General features: G+C 44.8%; 1 protein-coding gene across 3 annotated transcripts in view; it reads right to left on the reverse strand.

The window, feature by feature from the left end:
- Positions 1–3116: 3116 nt before the first annotated feature.
- The window catches only part of LOC306650872 (uncharacterized protein), a 380281-nt gene continuing 365714 nt past the window's right edge, over positions 3117–17683 (reverse strand). For all 3 annotated transcript variants that reach the window (XM_079123297.1, XM_079123295.1, XM_079123296.1), the window contains one exon: positions 3117–3230. The gene's annotated coding sequence lies outside the window, so the exon portion shown is untranslated. The remainder of the gene's footprint in view (positions 3231–17683) is intronic.

Raw genomic sequence — 17683 nt, forward strand, 5'->3', positions numbered from 1 at the left:
AAATTTGCAATCCTCCTGCTTCAGCCTCCCAAGCCTCTGGGATTGGTAGAATTGCCTACCATGTGCAAGCTCTGAGTCCAACTCCCATAGGAAGGAGGGAAGGAAGGAAGGGAGGGAGGGAGGGAAGGAAGGAAAGAAGGAAGGAAGGAAAGGAGGGAGGGAGGAAGGAAGGAAGGAAGGAAGGAAGGGAGGGAGGGAGGAAGGAAGGAAGGAAGGAGGGAAGGAGGGAAGGAGGGAAGGAAGGAGGGAAGGAGGGAAGGAGGGAAGGAGGGAAGGAAGGAGGGAAGGAGGGAAGGAGGGAAGGAGGGAAGGAGGGAGGGAGGAAGAAACTCAAAAGGAACTTGAAAAGTTTTCCCTTTAGAAAGTAGAAACATTACTATTAAGAGCATTTACACGATTGAGTTAAAATATGAACATTTTCCACTTCAAATAACACATAGCCAAGTCATGCATACCTTAGTGGTTCCGAAGCATAAATCATAAAATGAGCCTCTTGTCTCTGTAACATGACTGGGAAAAAAAATCAGAATATTCTAAAGTGGAGATTAAAGGCCTTGATTCTGTCTTCATTAGCATTTGGAGGGGTCTAGGCCCACCTTCCAGGAAACTCAAGGGAAGGTATCTGAAAACCCTGCAATCTAACGTGCTTTGTCATTCGGGAGAAGTGACTTCTTCACACGCTGGAAACTAAGGTGTCGATGTGCGATGCTGTTCACACGGTGAAACTAGCCCTGTCCACGCTGTGGGCTGTACACACTTTCCTTTCCCCTCACCTTTAAACTTCTCAGAGCTGAAGGTCCGTAGAGAGTGACAACTTTTTCCCACTTTTGACCATAGTGCCAACCGGTAAAATAAGCACAGCGCTCACTGAATGTGAATAATGTCCAGGGCTCTGAAGAGGTCATAGTAAATGAAGAAAAAAGATCTTTCTTTTTCTTATCTCTTGGGAGGAGTATGATTCCTCCTAGATATTTAAAGCCACCTGTGCAATTCTGCTTAAAAGACAATTCCAATCCTAGTGTTCCCCGTTTGGAGTTAGTCTTTCTGAAAAAACATTACTCAGCTTTAAAGAAGGATGGAATTCTGGCCTTTGCTGGTAAAGGGATGGAGTTAGAGAATATCATGCTCAGTGGAACAGGCCAAACCCCTTCGCTCTTGGTTGCATGGTGAAGTGTGTTTGTTCCAGTCTACAAAAAGCCCTCTTTTGTACGTTGCTGTCAGCCAGCCTTCTGAGATGGCCCTCGGTAACCCCTGTTCCCACTTCCTTGTCTTCTGTGACCCCATCCTACGAGAGTGCACCCGCCCCAGTACAGAGTCACCTCCCAGGAGCACAGCACCGTCCAGCTCTGAGATCAGGCTGCAAGGACCAGTTCACGGCCTGGTCTCTGATTCTGGTTCTTCTCACCTGTTTGGGAACCAAGTAGACGGCCATTAAGACCTGAGGTTGTCAGTCCAGTAGCCTCCAAGAAACTGTCCTGCCAACAGCAACATGAGTGACCTCGGACAGGCGTGGCCTATGCTTCGAGTGACTGAGGTCCCAGCTGGCTCCAAACTCATGAGAAGTCCTAAGCCAGTAGCACCTGTGTCAGGCATGGTGGGGCACACCTGTAATCCCAGCGGCTTAGGAGGCTGAGGCAGGAGGACTGCAAATTTGAGGCCAGCCTCAGCAACTTAGCGAGGCTCTAAGCAACTTAATGAGATCCCATCTCAAAATAAATAATAAAAGTGGCTGGGGATGGGGATGTGGCTCAGTGGTCAAGCGCCCCTGGGTTCAACTCCCAAACCAAACCGACCATTATATGGCACATGGTGTAACACAGGTGAATTCCAGAGGGTTGTGAGAAGACAGTCTCAGCCATGATCACTTTTCCCTATAAACTCAGCATTTTCAGGTGGTAGTTTCTCAGAAAAGGAAAGGGGAACCCGGGTGGGTCTCTGGTGACTTTTCCTGCTTAGCAAGTCTACCTTAGCGAGTTTTGAAGGCGAGGCCAGCCTTCTCAGTTACTTGTGGGTTCCTCCAGCGGAGAAGGAGCAAACTGTGCGGGTTTGGTCTGTGATTCAACCACGGGCTGCGCAAAGAGTTTAAAGACTACACTTTCCATCAGGACTGACCGAGTCCCCTTCGTCGTAGAGCACAGAGTCCCCGATCACAGATGCTGGTTCGGCCTGACATAAACGGGTTCATTGAGTGTGTCTCTCTCTCAGGAAATGAGAATTTAGATACAGCATAAATAGCTCATAAAATGTCTTATTGCAGATGGCTTTGTTTTAATGTTCCATGACTGTTTTTGGGAACCACTTCCCTGGGTAGTTTGAAATCCTCATCTTCTGGCTCCACATAAGTGTGTGTGTGTGTGATTTTCTTTTTTGTCTGCCACTCAATAACAACGTCTTCCACAAACATTGCTACTTCAGTGGACCGAGCAGCATCCAACGCAGCTCCTAAACCTCCCATTGGGTGCCAGTCACAGAGGGCAGGAGAAGAGCTGAGCCTCAGACTCTTTCTGGAACCTTCTGCATGAAAAAGTGCTGTGACTTCTAGGAGTTCCCAGGCATCTTCTGTGGCTTCCAGCAGGCTGAACACACCATAAGTGGCCACGAAGTATACTTGGGGGCTCTCCATACTTCCTCCATCTCTGTGGCAGGAGTGGATAGCCTATGGAAATGTCCGCCATCTTTAATGTTGTTGCGGTCCTCTGTGGTTCACTGGGCCAGGGGCCAGCCAGTGTCTGTTGACCTCTATGGGAAAGGTATGGAGTGGTAAGAAGAGTCATCCATTCTAGCGTCTCCACAGAACCACAGCTACTGTTTTGGGATAAAAGTCACATTTCTGTGGATTTACCAAATAGAATGGACATAAGCTACAACAACTATCCTCTAGAGACATGCAGACAAAGGAGAATATTGAAACATGCATGCTGTATTTTTTTTAAAAGCCACCTACAGTAGTTTTATTTAAAAATCCAACAGTGAGACTCTCTCGAGTATTTATTTTGCAGTAGAAAGGAGCCATGCTTGGGAAGATGGTGTTCTTGGGACGCTTCCCACGAGGTTGAGCGAATTCTTTGTGGAGTAAGAATGACTTACTGTGTGGAAATAAGAAATGGCTTTGATCTTGCTCTATTTCTTCAGCCTTGACAATTTCATAGTTTGCTGTTCTTTCTCTTCACGTGGTTGCTATGGACAGCCATTATTTCACTCTCTTCAAAAGTTAAAACACTGTTGAACACCTGTAAAAATCAACAAATTAAACCCTTGAAAGATCTTTCCATTTCTTTCCTTATGCCTTCCATTTCCTCCCTAAAATTTGTCTTCATTTACATTATGGGATAGAGAACCACCTTCTGAATAAAAAATACATATGAACATATCTTAGGATGGCAAAACTTTCTAAAAAAGGTTAGCGTTGTATGATTATTCACCTGGTCAGCTAAGTAAGCCTAAGTGAAGATCAAACATGTAAAACCCACTTTTCCCCCGAAAAAGTCTGCTGTGGCTTCCTCGTGTTCGGAAACATTCGAAATCATCTTCCCGCGAATGAACACCAAGTGCGTTTTTCAGCGAGGCAACAAGAAAGCTGGTTACGTCTTTAGTATCATCTCCTTATATATACATTTTTTCTTTATTTGTCCACTCTAGAGATTTTCTAAGCCACTTAGCAATAGTCTCAGAGACAGGGGGCAAGAAACGCAAAACCCTCGACGAGCTGGCTGACTGTGAAGTCGTCCTAAATTCACAAGGTGACACGTTCTAAATGATTCTGGAGGTGGCGAATCAGAGGAGGGGTTTCATGTCCTGTGGAATGAAGGGGCGCCCAGGTAGGGGCAGTTACACACAAGGCAGGACGGACGGCCGTCAACGACCCACCCGACCCCCTGACCCTGGCGGGCATTAGCACAGTCTTTCTCCAAGAGCTGGGATGGGACCTTTTATGTTTCTGTCACCCATGGCCGTCCATGTCATCAGGCTAATTCACTGGTCTTGGGTTCCTTTAGTGACTCAGATTCAACAGAGTCCATAGAAGAGTAAGTTTTCTTTATTTTTTTCAATTTAAAAAAAATTCTTTAAATTTTTACAGACTACATTTCGATTCATTGTGTACAAATGGGGTACAACTTTTCGTTTCTACGGTTGTACACAATGTAAATTCACGCCATTCCTGTAATCGTACAGGTACATAGGGTGATGATGTCTGTCTCCTTCCACCACCTTTCATACCCCTGCCCCTCCTCCCTCTCATTTCCCTCTACATAATCCAAAGTTCCTCCATAGTATCATGGAATACTATTCAGCCATAAAGAAGAGTACATTTTCAATGGAACACTTTCAGAAATTGAAGGGGGAAAGAATTTCAGGAAAGATTCTTGTTCGTAATAAATAGGAAACTCCAACTAGAGAATTAAACATGCTAAAGATAAGGGAGTTATTCTCAAACTCTACAATTGTTTAAAAAGTGGCTCACAGGGTTGGAATGCAGCTAGGTGGTAGAGCTTGTCTAGAGTGTACCAGACCCTTGGTTTGATACCCAGCATGGAAAAAACAAAGCAAAACCAAAAAACCAGAGTTGGGTAACAGTGAACTAGGACCCTCGCTACATTAATCCCTAAAGACTAGATCATGACATCACAGCACTCCGGGATTCTCATGCAAATAATTATTTTGCCACTATCTCAACCAGATTGTGTCTTATTAAATGCAAACCTTTGGGCGTAGCAGGATTACTGAGTTTGAGATAAAGTCATAATTTGGACACTTTTGACTCTGGGTATCTTTCTTGTTCACAACTCTAAGAGCGAAATCAAAAATGGCCCTAGACACAATGCACTTCACAAACTCACCTGCCTCTGTTTTAGATGCCACAAACAGTTGGAAGAATTAGTTAGAGATAAAAAGTATATACTTATTTTTGGTACCGGGGATTGAACCCAGGAGTGCTGAACCTCTGGGGAACATCCCTGGCCCTTTTTTATATTTTATTTAGAGACAGGGTCTCGCTGACTTGCTTAGGGCCTCCCTAAGTTGCTGAGGCTGGCTTTCAAGTTGCGATCCTCCTGCCTCAGCCTCCCAGCCACTGGGATTACAGGCGTGCTTACAGGTTTCCGAATAGGAAAGGGAAACTTCAAAACTTTCTTGGGAAAAGTTCAGGAGACTCCAGCTTAACCAAGGGACGAAAGTTCACATCACCACCGAGAGGGGAGCGAGGCATCTGGGCATTCTGACCTACCCAGCAGGGACAACGTGCCTCTTTTGCGGCATTCCTGCCCCCAAAACAGATCAATGCAATCGCTGGGGATCATTTACAAAGCTCCTGTTGAAAGACATCCGAGCAAACAAGTGGCCTGCTATCTTCAGGAACGCCAAGTTCACAGAAAGCAAACGAGGAAAGGAGGAGCTGCTTCAGATTGGAGGGGATTAAAGACACATGAAACAGGAATGCCGTTCCTGACTGCAGGCTGCATCCCGGGCCAGGGAGAACGTCGCCAGGACTTTGCAGAGGACACTGAATACCTGTGGGATTCCACAGCTGCACGGCTGAGGACCAATTCTTGGATTTTTTGGTAATCGTACTCAGTTTTTGCAGTCGTTATTCTTGGGAATTATACACCCCAAATCTTCAGGGCAAGGTGCAGGTGTTACTTGAAACTCAGTCTCAAGTTGTTCAGAAAAAAGTGTGCATGTGTTTTACAGGTAGAGATGCACGTGTGTGTGTGAGTGTGTGTGTGTGGAGAGACAGGAGAGCTGAGATCACTAGACAAACAAGAGACAGAAATAAGAGAGGGTTATCACGGAATAGGAACGGAATAGAGATGGAAATAGATGATAGCGATGGTGATAGATATTGACAAATAAATGATAGCTGATATTGATAAATAAATGATCGATGGTAGATATGGATACATAAATGATAGAAGGAAGCCAATGTGGCCAAGCGCTAACACATCCTGAATCTAGGCAGATTTTGCTCTATGCTTGGGCCTCTTCTGTATGCTTGGCAATATATAAAAAGGTGATGAGAACAGAAAGAGAAATGGGGATAAAAATTCAGATACATTAACCACCCAACAGTGGCGCATGTCCGGGTAACCAACGGCTTGCTTTCGAGCCCATTCCATCTACATGTTTGTGCTGACAGGTCTTTAGCATCGGATATTGTTTTCTGACAGGAGATTTGCGCTCTTCTTTTCGTTTATCTGATCCACCAAACTCGGGCCCTGGGAAAGCAGCCACGGGGTCCAGGAACCTGGGCTGAACAGTGCACGAGGACTCGGCAGAGCAGCCCGCAGCCTGGAGCGGGCGGAGACTTCTCTCGCCCAGAGACGCACGCGCCTGACGATATTTAGGTTTCTCAAGCTGTTGGGGATTAGGCCGTCGATGTCTGCTCAATGTCTAGGATGCCTGGACTCTTTAAACCGTAATTGCAAAATATCTGCAGAGCCCAGTGCCAAAATGTAAAAGCTGGAAATGATCGCGTTCTTGATGCAACCTTTAATAATGTGCATTTTCACAGTGTGCTCATTTACCTACGGTGAACTGAAATACAATGTGGTCTCATTCCACAGTCATTCCAAGTTTCACATGAATTGTTCGCGGCCATGGCATTATCCCATAAATGCAGCATGAAAAAAATAATAATTCAGTCTGGACCAGCAGCAGAATCCAAGTATAATCACAGGTACACATGCTGCTTCAGAGATCCATAGATTTCAAGGTCATCATTGATTTCTCAAAAATAGGACTGGCACAGCTTACGTTTTGAGGAATCTGGGCCAGAAGTCCTTGGTGCCAATCAATTTTTGTCTATATGGAAAAAAAAATGCATCTTTTTTTCCAGTCATATCTGAGGGGAAAACCACAGAGGCAGGGGAATGACCGTAGAGAAACACAGGTGGGGATAAGCACGTTGTAAGGATATTACAAGTTGCTTTATCTACATGATAAAAAGAATGCGTGTCAAGATATTGAATGGTAAATTCACATAATATTGCGACTTAGTCTCCAATGGCCCCCTCTCCTTCTGTCCTAGTAAGAAGTCAGGGTCCTGTGTGTAGACACAGCCCCAAGTCATATGACCAATGACTAAGATGTTAAATAAGGAGAAAGTATTTGCCAGAGGATTCAAGCAAAACCCACCTTTTGATGCAGTTATCTCACTCCTCCGTTTATACCCAAAGGACTTAAAATTGGCATACTACAGTAATGCAGCCTCACCAATGCTTACAGCAGCTCAATTCACAATAGATACATCGTGGAACCAACCTAGATGCCCTTCAACAGATGAATGGATAAAGAAACTGTGGTATATATACACAATGGAATATTACTTGGCCAGAAAGAATAATAATATTATGGCATTTGCAGTTAAATGGATGGAGATGGAGAATATCATGCCAATCCCCAAAACCAAAGGCTGAATGTTTTCCCTGACAAGTGGATGATGATATATAATGGGGGTGGGGGTGGGGATGAGAGAAGAATGGAGGAACTTCAGATTACGTAGAGGGAAACAGGAGGGAGGAAGGGGGTATAAAAAATGGTGGAATGAAACAGACATCATGACCCTGTGTGCATGCATGATTACACAAATGGTGTGAATCTATATCGTGCACAACCATAGAAACAAAAAGATGTACCCCTTTCGTGAACAATGAATCAAAATGCAGTCTGTAAAAATAAGAAAATAATTAGAGAAAAAATACCCACTGGCCTTGCTCTTCATAAGCTTTTGAAAGCGGGTCTCGGGTGTGGCCCTCCAAGACTGGAAATGACATAATGGTATAGCTGTCCTTGATGGCGGATCTCCCAAGAGCAGCCTCTGAACACAGCCAGGTAGGTGCCTATTGCATGCCTTTCAAAACCTGCGTAGGCAGAAGATATCAGCTATCCAACTGGCAAGCTCCTGGTGGGCTCTTGAGTCCAAACGGTACCAGGTCAGAGCTAAAGCTTTGGTCCTGAGCAATAAAACAGGTGCTGCTCTCTGAAGCACGTGTTGCCCAGATGAAGAGGAGGAGGTTCACTGTTCCCGTGGGATGCCAATCACTGTGGCTTGCTCCATCAGGTCCTTGAGATTGACAGCTGCCTGGGTACCGATTTTAATGCAAAACACCTTCAAGACAAGACAGCTCTCCAGCCCGCCCTCACTACCTCTGCTCCATCTCGTACACTGGACCCACGTTTCAAAAATCCCACCTCATGCAACACCTTTTCTACCGTTGAACCTAAATTGCCCACGGAGACTTTGCCTCATTCAGATACCTACTCTGCAACTACATGCGTCATCCCAGACATCTAATGTGTTTGGAACAGATGTGAGCATCGCCATTAACATAGTCACGCATTTCCATCACGTCTGCAGTAAGCTGGGCTCATCTTTCCCCGCGGGATCCACAGCGAAGCTGCTGGGCTCTTTGTATCCCGCTCACTGACGATTTCAGCTACCAGCCAAGAGGTTATCGGCACCCTGGCTGTTTCTAAATTCCTGAGAATTTCTCCAATAAGATGGAGAATGGAAAACAGAAGATTCAAGTCATGACTTTGTCATATGGATTCTGGTAAAAATAGGAGGGCGGAGGGCATTTGAATTTTTAAGGTAACAAATGATCCATAAAGAGACGGGGATCACGCATACGCTTACTCCACCGACAGTATAAATGTCCTGGGGTACAAAGGCTGGAGAAAGTCCAAGAGGCGCTGTGGAGGCCGAGCCTGCAGCTTTCATTAGCTGTCCGGCTTCCTCTCAGGCGTTGGTTGCAAGAGTCCCCGGAGACAGGGCGAAATGGAGAGCGCCAGAGGCGGATCCTTCGTGCAGTCTTGCTTAAGTCCCTGGAGTCAACGATTCCCTATTCCCGCCTCTGGATTTGCGAGCCGTGCATCTGGGGCCTGTTAAAGGCCCGCGTGAAGATTGCACGAGAGAGCGGCGTGGCGGGTCTGCGAGCCGCCTCAGACATCTGTCCGCAAGAGCCCAGAGTTCTCCAGGGGTCTTAGGAGCCACACTGCTCTTCTGTCCCGAAAACCCAGTGACATAGCCGGCCCGCTGGCCTCTTGTTAGACATCCTGCAAAACCTCAAGGCGGATTCAAGCATGTACGTAATTTACCCTTTCAGCAAAAGGTCTCTCTTTGCAGCCACTCATGAATTTGGTAAAACCTGAACCAAGTCACATGCTTTTTTGCAGGGGTGGGAGTGGGGTGGGGGGGAATACATGATAAGATTCGTGCTTATGCTTTTAATCTGTTGTTTTGATTTCTCTAGCTCAGAATCAAAAACACATCTAGAAAACCCTACAGTTTTTTTTTTAAACTGACATTTCTGAAGGAATTCACAAGGACTGGGATCAAAAAAAAAAAAAAAATTCATCTTAAATATGGGAGGTTGTATTCAGATAAGAAAATGTTCTCAATAACACAGAATGAAAAACCCAAACCAGACAGACACGAAGCAAATTTGCATCGGGCACAGTAACACGACCAAGAGACGCATTTCAAGAGACTCGTTCTTGACTTTAAAACAAAACAGAAAAACCACAGTGAAATTGTGTCCTTCTCTTTTTGACTTCAAATAAATAAAATCATGAAAACAAAGTAAATAAACAAACAAAAAAAAAGAGCAAAGAATCTCCGGTGAGGTCGTTTCTTCATTTCAGCTGTAGAGCTACCAACGTAAAAGAAAAGATAATTTGTTGATTACATCGTGACTGCAGGGGATGATCATCTCCCCAAATGCAGATTTGCACTGTGACTTTCAACCCTAGAAAGGTGCCCTCTGCTCCTTTGGTGGCCCAAACGAAGCGTCCACTGTCAAAGGAAGCCCGAGTGCCCAGCTGCAGCGGGTACCGCCTGGGACAGGGTCCACTTTGAGCTTGCTGGAAGGGGTAAGAAGGGACGCAGTAACCTGCCCAGAAAGTTAGTTTCCTCACGGCAAAACAGGGAGTCACACCTAGGTGTCAAGTCCACAAGAAAAACTTGCTCAAAGGAACCGGATCTGGGATGGACGCGGGTCGGAGTCCAGGGAGCCACCCCCAGGGATGATAGCTGACGGTCTTGAGCGGGGCACAGGAGGCTGTCTGAGCGCCTAGGCTAGCGACACGGCAGATCTACGGCCCGGATGGTTGAAATGAAATGGGATGCGGGCAGTACTCAGCATTCTCTGCTGTGGCCCGTGGACCAGCAGATCCAGCCTTCCTGGGGAACACTGAGAAATGCGGAGGCGCAGACCCCACCCCAGTCGTTGGGAATGAGCCTCTCCACTTTACCATGATCTCTGGGAGCTTTAGGAAGACTTTAAACCTCGAGAAGTGCGGGCCTGGACCAACTTCCCAGCTAAAATTCTACCATTTGCGCTTCACCAGGCAAAGAGAAATGACGTCGAATAGTGTCATCTAGTAATGTTTACTTTAATGCCATTGAATATAAATACATCACTCACATAATAATGCACACTTGCGTAGTTGAGCCATTTTAGAGAGAACAAATTTGAATAAAACTCATGAAGAGAGGTGTGAATATTGTTGAAAAGTACGTTCATGCATCATGAACTACAAATTTGCTTGCAATTATGACATAGCTTTCAGAAATTGGTACAATAATGACCACTACTCTGAGAATAAGATACCTGTGTTCTTCTCTGTTGCGTCTCTCCTCACACATGCTTATGTATTGTTGGGTCTTTGTTATGGAGCCGGGACACTATGGTTTGAATGACCTACCTGGCAGAACTAGAGGCATGATTTTCATTTTAGGGTAATTAAAACTGTTTTCAAATAAATGATTCCAGCATGTAAGGTAGAAAGTAGTTTTATCTCATCGAAACAACCACTTATTCTGTAGTTCTCAATAGATAAGATAAAGTTATCATTCTTATTGTGGTAAGAATTATCATCATTGTAATATAATTCTTATTGTAATAAGAATGTAATAATTGTGACAATTATTCTAATCCATCATCTGTGAATATTCTTAGAAAATGATGCTTAGAAAACACATTCCTATCCTTTGGATAAGTATCCCTTTCTTTCCCAGCATAATTCCATTGGAAGTGGGTGGAGCCTTAAGAAGTGGGGCCTAGTAGGAGGAAGTTAGGTTATTGGGTGAGCATACCCTTAAAGCGGATATTGGGACCCTAATGGTTTCCTCTTCCTTTCTCTTTTGCTTGAAAATTTGCTCACACGTGCTTCCTGCCCCAGTATGCTACATCCCCACAGGATCAGACACAGCAGGGGCAACTGACCATGGACCAAACCCTCCTAAACTGTATGCCACAATCAACCTTTTCTCTTTATAAGTGGATTACCTGTGTTGTTTGTTACAGTAGCAGACAGCTGACAAACACACACAATAAGGATCACCTTGGACTGGTGGTAATGCCTATGTACCTCTGGTTCCCTCTCCTTCATATCTTTATTTATCCATGCCTGGCATGTGATGGACACTCAATATTATGAAACCAACAATGAACAGGTGAAGACCTGCTTCTGTTTCCTTGTGATGTTTTTGGTAATGTCCAGGAACAGGACCCTTAAACTGGGTTTCTGATGGTTTGCTTTTTCTCATTTCCATACGTGGTCTGTTACATTCAGTTACAGAAGATCACGGGTGGATGTGGCAGCACCTTTCGGCACCTTTCTGGCGTCCCCTTGGCAGAGAGGTCACTGTTGGTTGCAAGCTGAACCCCAGGACATAGCGCACTAGCTCCAAACCAGCAGTTCCCTTCTCACCTGCCCGTCAAGTTCCTGGCAGAGTCCATTTGGAGAAAACCACCCTCTCTTCTGAATTCAGAGCAACGTATTTCTTGCTTTGCAAGCTTGTTTCCTGTTCTTGGAAGGAATGCAGCATTTCTGTTGTCTAAGACCATGTCATCGCTTTCTCATTGAGTTGCCGCGCTTTTTAAGAGCTTTTCTCTGTTGTTTCTATCCCATGCTTTTTCTTTCAAGTTTTAAAATTTTATCTACCCCCCTGGGATATTGGGGGAGCTCCAAACATGCCAGGTAACACAAGAGAAGCCAAGACAATAAATTTCTGTTTAATCTGGAGTTTATTTGTGTGGGCTTAAATATATTTCACCTACTCTCCATGGGAACTCTCAGTTTAGTGCTCTTTGTAATATGTAAAAAGTGGCAGGACCATGGAGCCCATGGAAAGGGACCAAGCTGGTGCAGAACTTAGAGTCGACACACCCCAATTCTACACAGCTTTAATGGAAGCAAAAAGTGAAGACTTTAATGCCTGCTTCTCATTGTCCCTGAGCAACGTGATTTCCAGAAGTTAAAATTGTCATTGTGATGTGGAATTCTTCATTACAGATATAAACAACATAAATCACATGTTTTTAACACTGTCTTAAAAGTGTGTATTTAGGCTGTATCAGCTTTTCATTGCTGTGATAAAACACCTGAGAGAAGCAACTTATAGGAAAAAAAATGATTTGGGTTCATGGTTTCAGAGGTTTTGGTCTATGGTCCGCCATTTTGGATTTGGGCTTGTGGTGAGACAGAGTATCATGGCAGAAGAGAGTGTTAGAGGAAAGCTGCTCAGCTCATGGTAGCCAGGAAGCAGAAAGAAAGAGGAGACAAAAGGGCCAGGGAGAAGATAAACCATTCCAGGGTAAGCTACTCCCTAGTAAGCTACTCCTGCCAATAGGTCCCACCTCCCCAAGTCCATTCATCTACAGGTGGATTGATCCACTGATGAAGTCAAGGTCCTCATGATGTAATCATTTCCCAAAAGTCTCCCCACCAAAATTCTGAGCATATGAAATTTTGGGGGTCTTTCCTATTTAAAATCATGATAGCACTATAATAAAATTTATTTTAAAATTTTGAATTATTTATTTCTGAAATGTTCTATGTAATATTTTCTGACTTCAGCTGTCTTTGGGTAACTGAAACTGTGGAATGCGAAATTGCAGATAAAGAGGGACCAGTGGACCTCTCGTATTCTTTTGGGATTTCAAATGGGTGTAGTCGTAAATTAAGTATGTTACGAAGTGAGCAGAGCTTCGAACACAAAACTATTCATTGCTGTTATGGTTCAGGTGTGAGGTGTCCCCCAGAAGCTCCTGTGCGAGACCATGCAAGAGAGTTTAGAGGTGAAACGACTGGGTTATGAGAACCTCAACACAGTCAGGGCATTAGTCTCCTGATAGGGATTAAGTGACTGAATGGTAACCATGCAGGACGTGGATCACTGGGGGCTTGCCTTGTTGCCTTGGGGGTATATATTTTGTTCTTGATGAATGGCGCTCACTCTCTGCTTCCTCTTGCCATGTCCCTGTGTGCTTTCTTTCACCACATGCTTCTGCCTTGAGTTTTCTGCCATTTCTCAGGCACAGAGCAATGGAGTTGGCCTTCTATGAACTGAGACTCTGAAACAGAGAGCACCAAATAAGCTTCTTCCTCCTCTAAAATTTTCTTGTCAGGTATTTGGATCTCCAACAGTGAAAAAAAAAAAAAAAAAAAAAAAAAAAAAAAAAAACAATTGCTAGTAGCAAATTGCAAATTTTGGCAATAAAAATAGTTTATTGACCATCTACCCTAAATGAAGCACAGTGGTAGATGCTAAGACGCCCACTCTGGTTCATGCCTTTAAGGACATAATTGTCTATCTAGAGGGGGGACATTCCATACATGTGCATGGTTCAGTCAGGTGGCAGAATGTGGTAACAGCAAGAAGATAACAAATTTGGTGTATGCCTGTGGGGGTGGGGGGGCGGTGGTGACCACTTCATAATGGGGGAATTTATTCCAATTAGTAAAGAAGTAGATAAAATTTGGAACCTGGATAGAGTTGCAGTTTGTTATGGTTTGGCTGTGAGGTGTTCTCTGAAAATTTATGGGTGAGACAATGCAAGAATATTCGCAGGCAGAATTATCAGATTATGAGGGTGTAAACTAATCAGTGGATTAATCCACTGATATGGACTAACTGGGTGGTAACTGTAGGCAGGGGGGTGTGGCTGGAGGAGGTGGGTCATTGGGGGCAAGTGTTTGGGGTTCATATTTGGTCCCTGGTGAGCAGAGCTCTCTCTGCTTCCTGGTGCCACGTCCTGAGCTGCTCTCCTCCTCCAGGCCCTTCCGCCATTTTGTTCCGCCTCACCTTGGGCCAGAGCCATGGAGTCGGCCCATCATGGACTGAACCTCTGAAACCATGAGCCCCAGATCAACTTCCTTGTCAGATCATCATTCTTGTCAGATCTTTTGGTCACAGAGATAAAAAACAAACTACAACAGAAGTGGAGGTGCTGAGCAGCCTTGGTGAGTGGAGGAAGAGGAGAAGACAGGTGAGCAGGTGGGAATACACCTGTCTTGTTTCCTTAGCTTATTTGCTATTAAGTCTTTTCAAGAGTGTTGATCAAACCAATGGTTCCCATCCGCCTTAACAGGGCTCACTGATGGAGCCTGTTCTGGCAGCTCTCAGGAGACCTCTTTTGAGAACCCTTCTGGTGAACTTTGCAAGTCCAGAGCAAAGCAAGTCCATAATAATTTTTCTAAAAAAAAAAGAAAGATACATTTAATAACAGAAGAAAATGAAGGAGAGGATTCACAGGTCACGACAGAGGAAATTGGATTCTCCTTTAATCTGTTTACATGACTTTGGACTATTTTCATGGGCTTTTTTCTTAATTAAGTTCAAAGACAAGACGATGCTCAAATCCAGATAATATTTTGGGATCATTTTCTATTAAAGTAAGAAATAGGTTTTATTTTGGAAAGGAACTTGAGGCCCATCAGGACTTTCTGCAGGGTGTGCTCACCTACTTTGACTCTGGGTGTGTCCTTTGGTCTCACCTAAGATCATTCTAGAGGTCTTCAGTGACACAGGGCAGGTTCCAGGTCTTTCCACACCAGTGCTGTCCCCTTGGACTTTCAGTGGGTTCTTGTGAGGAGAGAGCTTTCCCTGGGGCAGGAAGAAGAAGAGAGGCACCGGTAGATGCAGAAGACTTCTTCAGTTCCATTTCCGCATGGGAAGAGGCTGCTAGAGACTTTGCACTGACCAGATGGGTATCTTCTTCTCTGCCCGGACACCAGTCCACTGGCCTCTGTTAATCCCCATGTGTATCCTACAAGATGACAACCCCCTGCTGCCGTCTCCCCAGACCGTCCCTCCATCATGTTCTTGCTGAGACAAGAAGACACACGTTGATCCCCATGGTCAAGAGGGTACATTTACACCAGCCATAACTTTGTCTCGGACTGGCGTGCTCCAGCGCTGTAGCATCGGATGTAAATCTTGGCCCTCGGTTTTGAAAGGAAACATTCCCTCTGGAGAGTTCAAGGTCTTAAGCTGAACCTTCGAGTCAGCCAATTCCCGGTTTTCCAAAAACAAATGAAGGAGAAGATAAAAACAGCATATATCAAGCCGTGTCAAGGACTATGATGGGTTAGTAGCAAGAGATAGGGAGAAGACAGATCTCTTAATGATTGAGCACTTTTGGATCTGGCTTCCCCGTTGCAGATAAACTAATAGTTTTGAGCAGGCGCCATGGAGTAGGGACTTTACAAGTCTCATTTGTTCCTCTGAGTTAACTAGCGAGGTGGAAACAGTTATTCTTATTTGGAATATAATTGAACACGGTGAGCTGGCATTTCTGAAGTCTCAGGCTACCTGTGATTTGTTGTGTGGTGTTGGGTGATGGGGCTTGAGTGTGTCCCGCAAGGGCTCTTGTATTGCAAACTTGGTGCCCAGGGTGGTCATGCTGAGAGGTGCTGGACCTTTTAAGAACCGGATCCTAGCGGGAAACCATGGGGGCTGCTGCCCGTGGAAGGGATTGATGTAGCTCTCAGGGCTTCTGAGTTGGTTGCTGCAAGAATGAGACAGAGCAGAGACTATTCGTCAATAGCATCAGAGACCCTCCAGCTGGAGGGGCCTCAGAGCTGAGCTCCTCCTCCCCGCCCTGAACTGGACCAGAAAATCCATCTGCACTTCCTGCTGCTGTGGATGAGGCTGTTTGGTTTGTCCGTGGGGGTGGCGGACTGGACGAGTCTTGGGAATGAAAGAGGAACGTGAACAAGACAGCTTCTCCCACAGAGAACATGCACACCGTGACGTTGCCAAGGACTCTGAGGCCAAGAGCAAAGGCACAGCCTCCAAGGGCTGGCACTCCTTTGTGACTTTGGTCAAGATTCATTAAAGTCCTTTTATTGGATTAAAAAAATAAAATAAACAACAAAATGAAAATCAGGAGACACCCATGTGTTCATGATTTTGCTTATACCTAAGGGTGTAGGTTTGGACACCAATGTCAGACTCATGACCAGGATTAGAATAACCATCTCCAGCTTAGTGCTAAGAGGGGCAGTTACATTTCAGATCTGGTTTAGTCAGCTCTTTCATTGCTGTAACCAAAAGATCCGGCAAGAACAATTTTAGAGGAGGAAAAGTTTATCTGGGGCTCATGGTTTCAGAGGTTCAGTCCATGGTGGGCCGACTCCATGGCTCTGGCCCAAGGTGAGGCAGAACAAAACGGCGGAAGGGCCTGGAGTAGGAGAGCAGCTCAGGACGTGGCACCAGGAAGCAGAGAGAGCTCTGCTCACCAGGGACCAGATATAAACCCCAAAGGCATAGCCCAGTGACCCAGTTCCTCCAGCCACATTCCACCCGCCTACAGTTTCCACTGAGTTAATCCATATCGGGGCATTAATGTACTGATTAAGTTAAGGATATTGCAACCCAATCATTTCACCTCTAAACTTCCTTGCATTGTCTCACACATGAGATTTGGGGTGCACCTCATACCTAAACCATAGCACAATCTCACTGGGTGCAGACTACCTAGAGTCAGTCCTCCATGTACCTCTGACTGGGAACTCTGGGGCATATAGAAGTGGTTAATTAGCCTGAAGTTTCAAAAATGTATGACATTGTGTAAATAATAAAAAAGAGAAAAAGAGGAATTTTAGTAGAGTTTGAGCAGACTTTTGACAAAATTCAAGACCCAGTTAAGATCATTGAGTCTGATGGTGGAAGTCTGAATAATTTCAGCTAATTTAAGGAGAAGAAAGAGAGACTAGTCCCTCATTTGTATCCACTATTTCACTAAGGATCACAGTTAGTGTGATAATAGAATATAATGCTTTATGTAAGTTAAAGTTAAAAATGTTAAAAAGGTAGAAAAATAGGATTATGTTTGCAGACAACATGATTTTCTATATAGAAAATGCTGAGGCATATAAGTAGGTCTTAGTCCTAATTTCTGAATTTATCTTGAGTACAGAATGCAAGTTCAGATAGAGACATTAATTCTATCTCAAAATGCTAGTAATAAGCAAATGGAGTCTTAATACCAAAATACCCTCTATAATAACGTTATGACATAGAGGATTCTGGATAAATTTAACAGAGGTTGAGCAAAACCTCTACTCTGAAACTGTAAAACATTCCTGCAATAAATTAAAGCGGACGTAGGTAAATGAAAAGACACACCACGCTCACAGATCAGAAGATGCGCCGTGGTTAAACCCCCGTTCTCCGTGGATTATCTACAGACAGAGGTCAATTCTGGTAACATGTCGGCAATCCTTGCTCAGCAACCTTTCCAAAATACGAGTGGCTTTGCAGAGGACCTGCAATCCTGGGAAACAGCCTGGTAAAGAAGGACCAGGGCTCACTTGGCTTGTTTTGGGGAGTTATGAAATCTTCAGTCATGGGGGCTGAACCGGGGCTGCATGGGGTCAGAGGAAGGAGGTGTGGACC

The sequence above is a fragment of the Sciurus vulgaris genome (assembly GCF_902686455.1).
Source record: "Sciurus vulgaris genome assembly, chromosome: X".
NCBI lineage: Eukaryota > Metazoa > Chordata > Mammalia > Rodentia > Sciuridae > Sciurus > Sciurus vulgaris.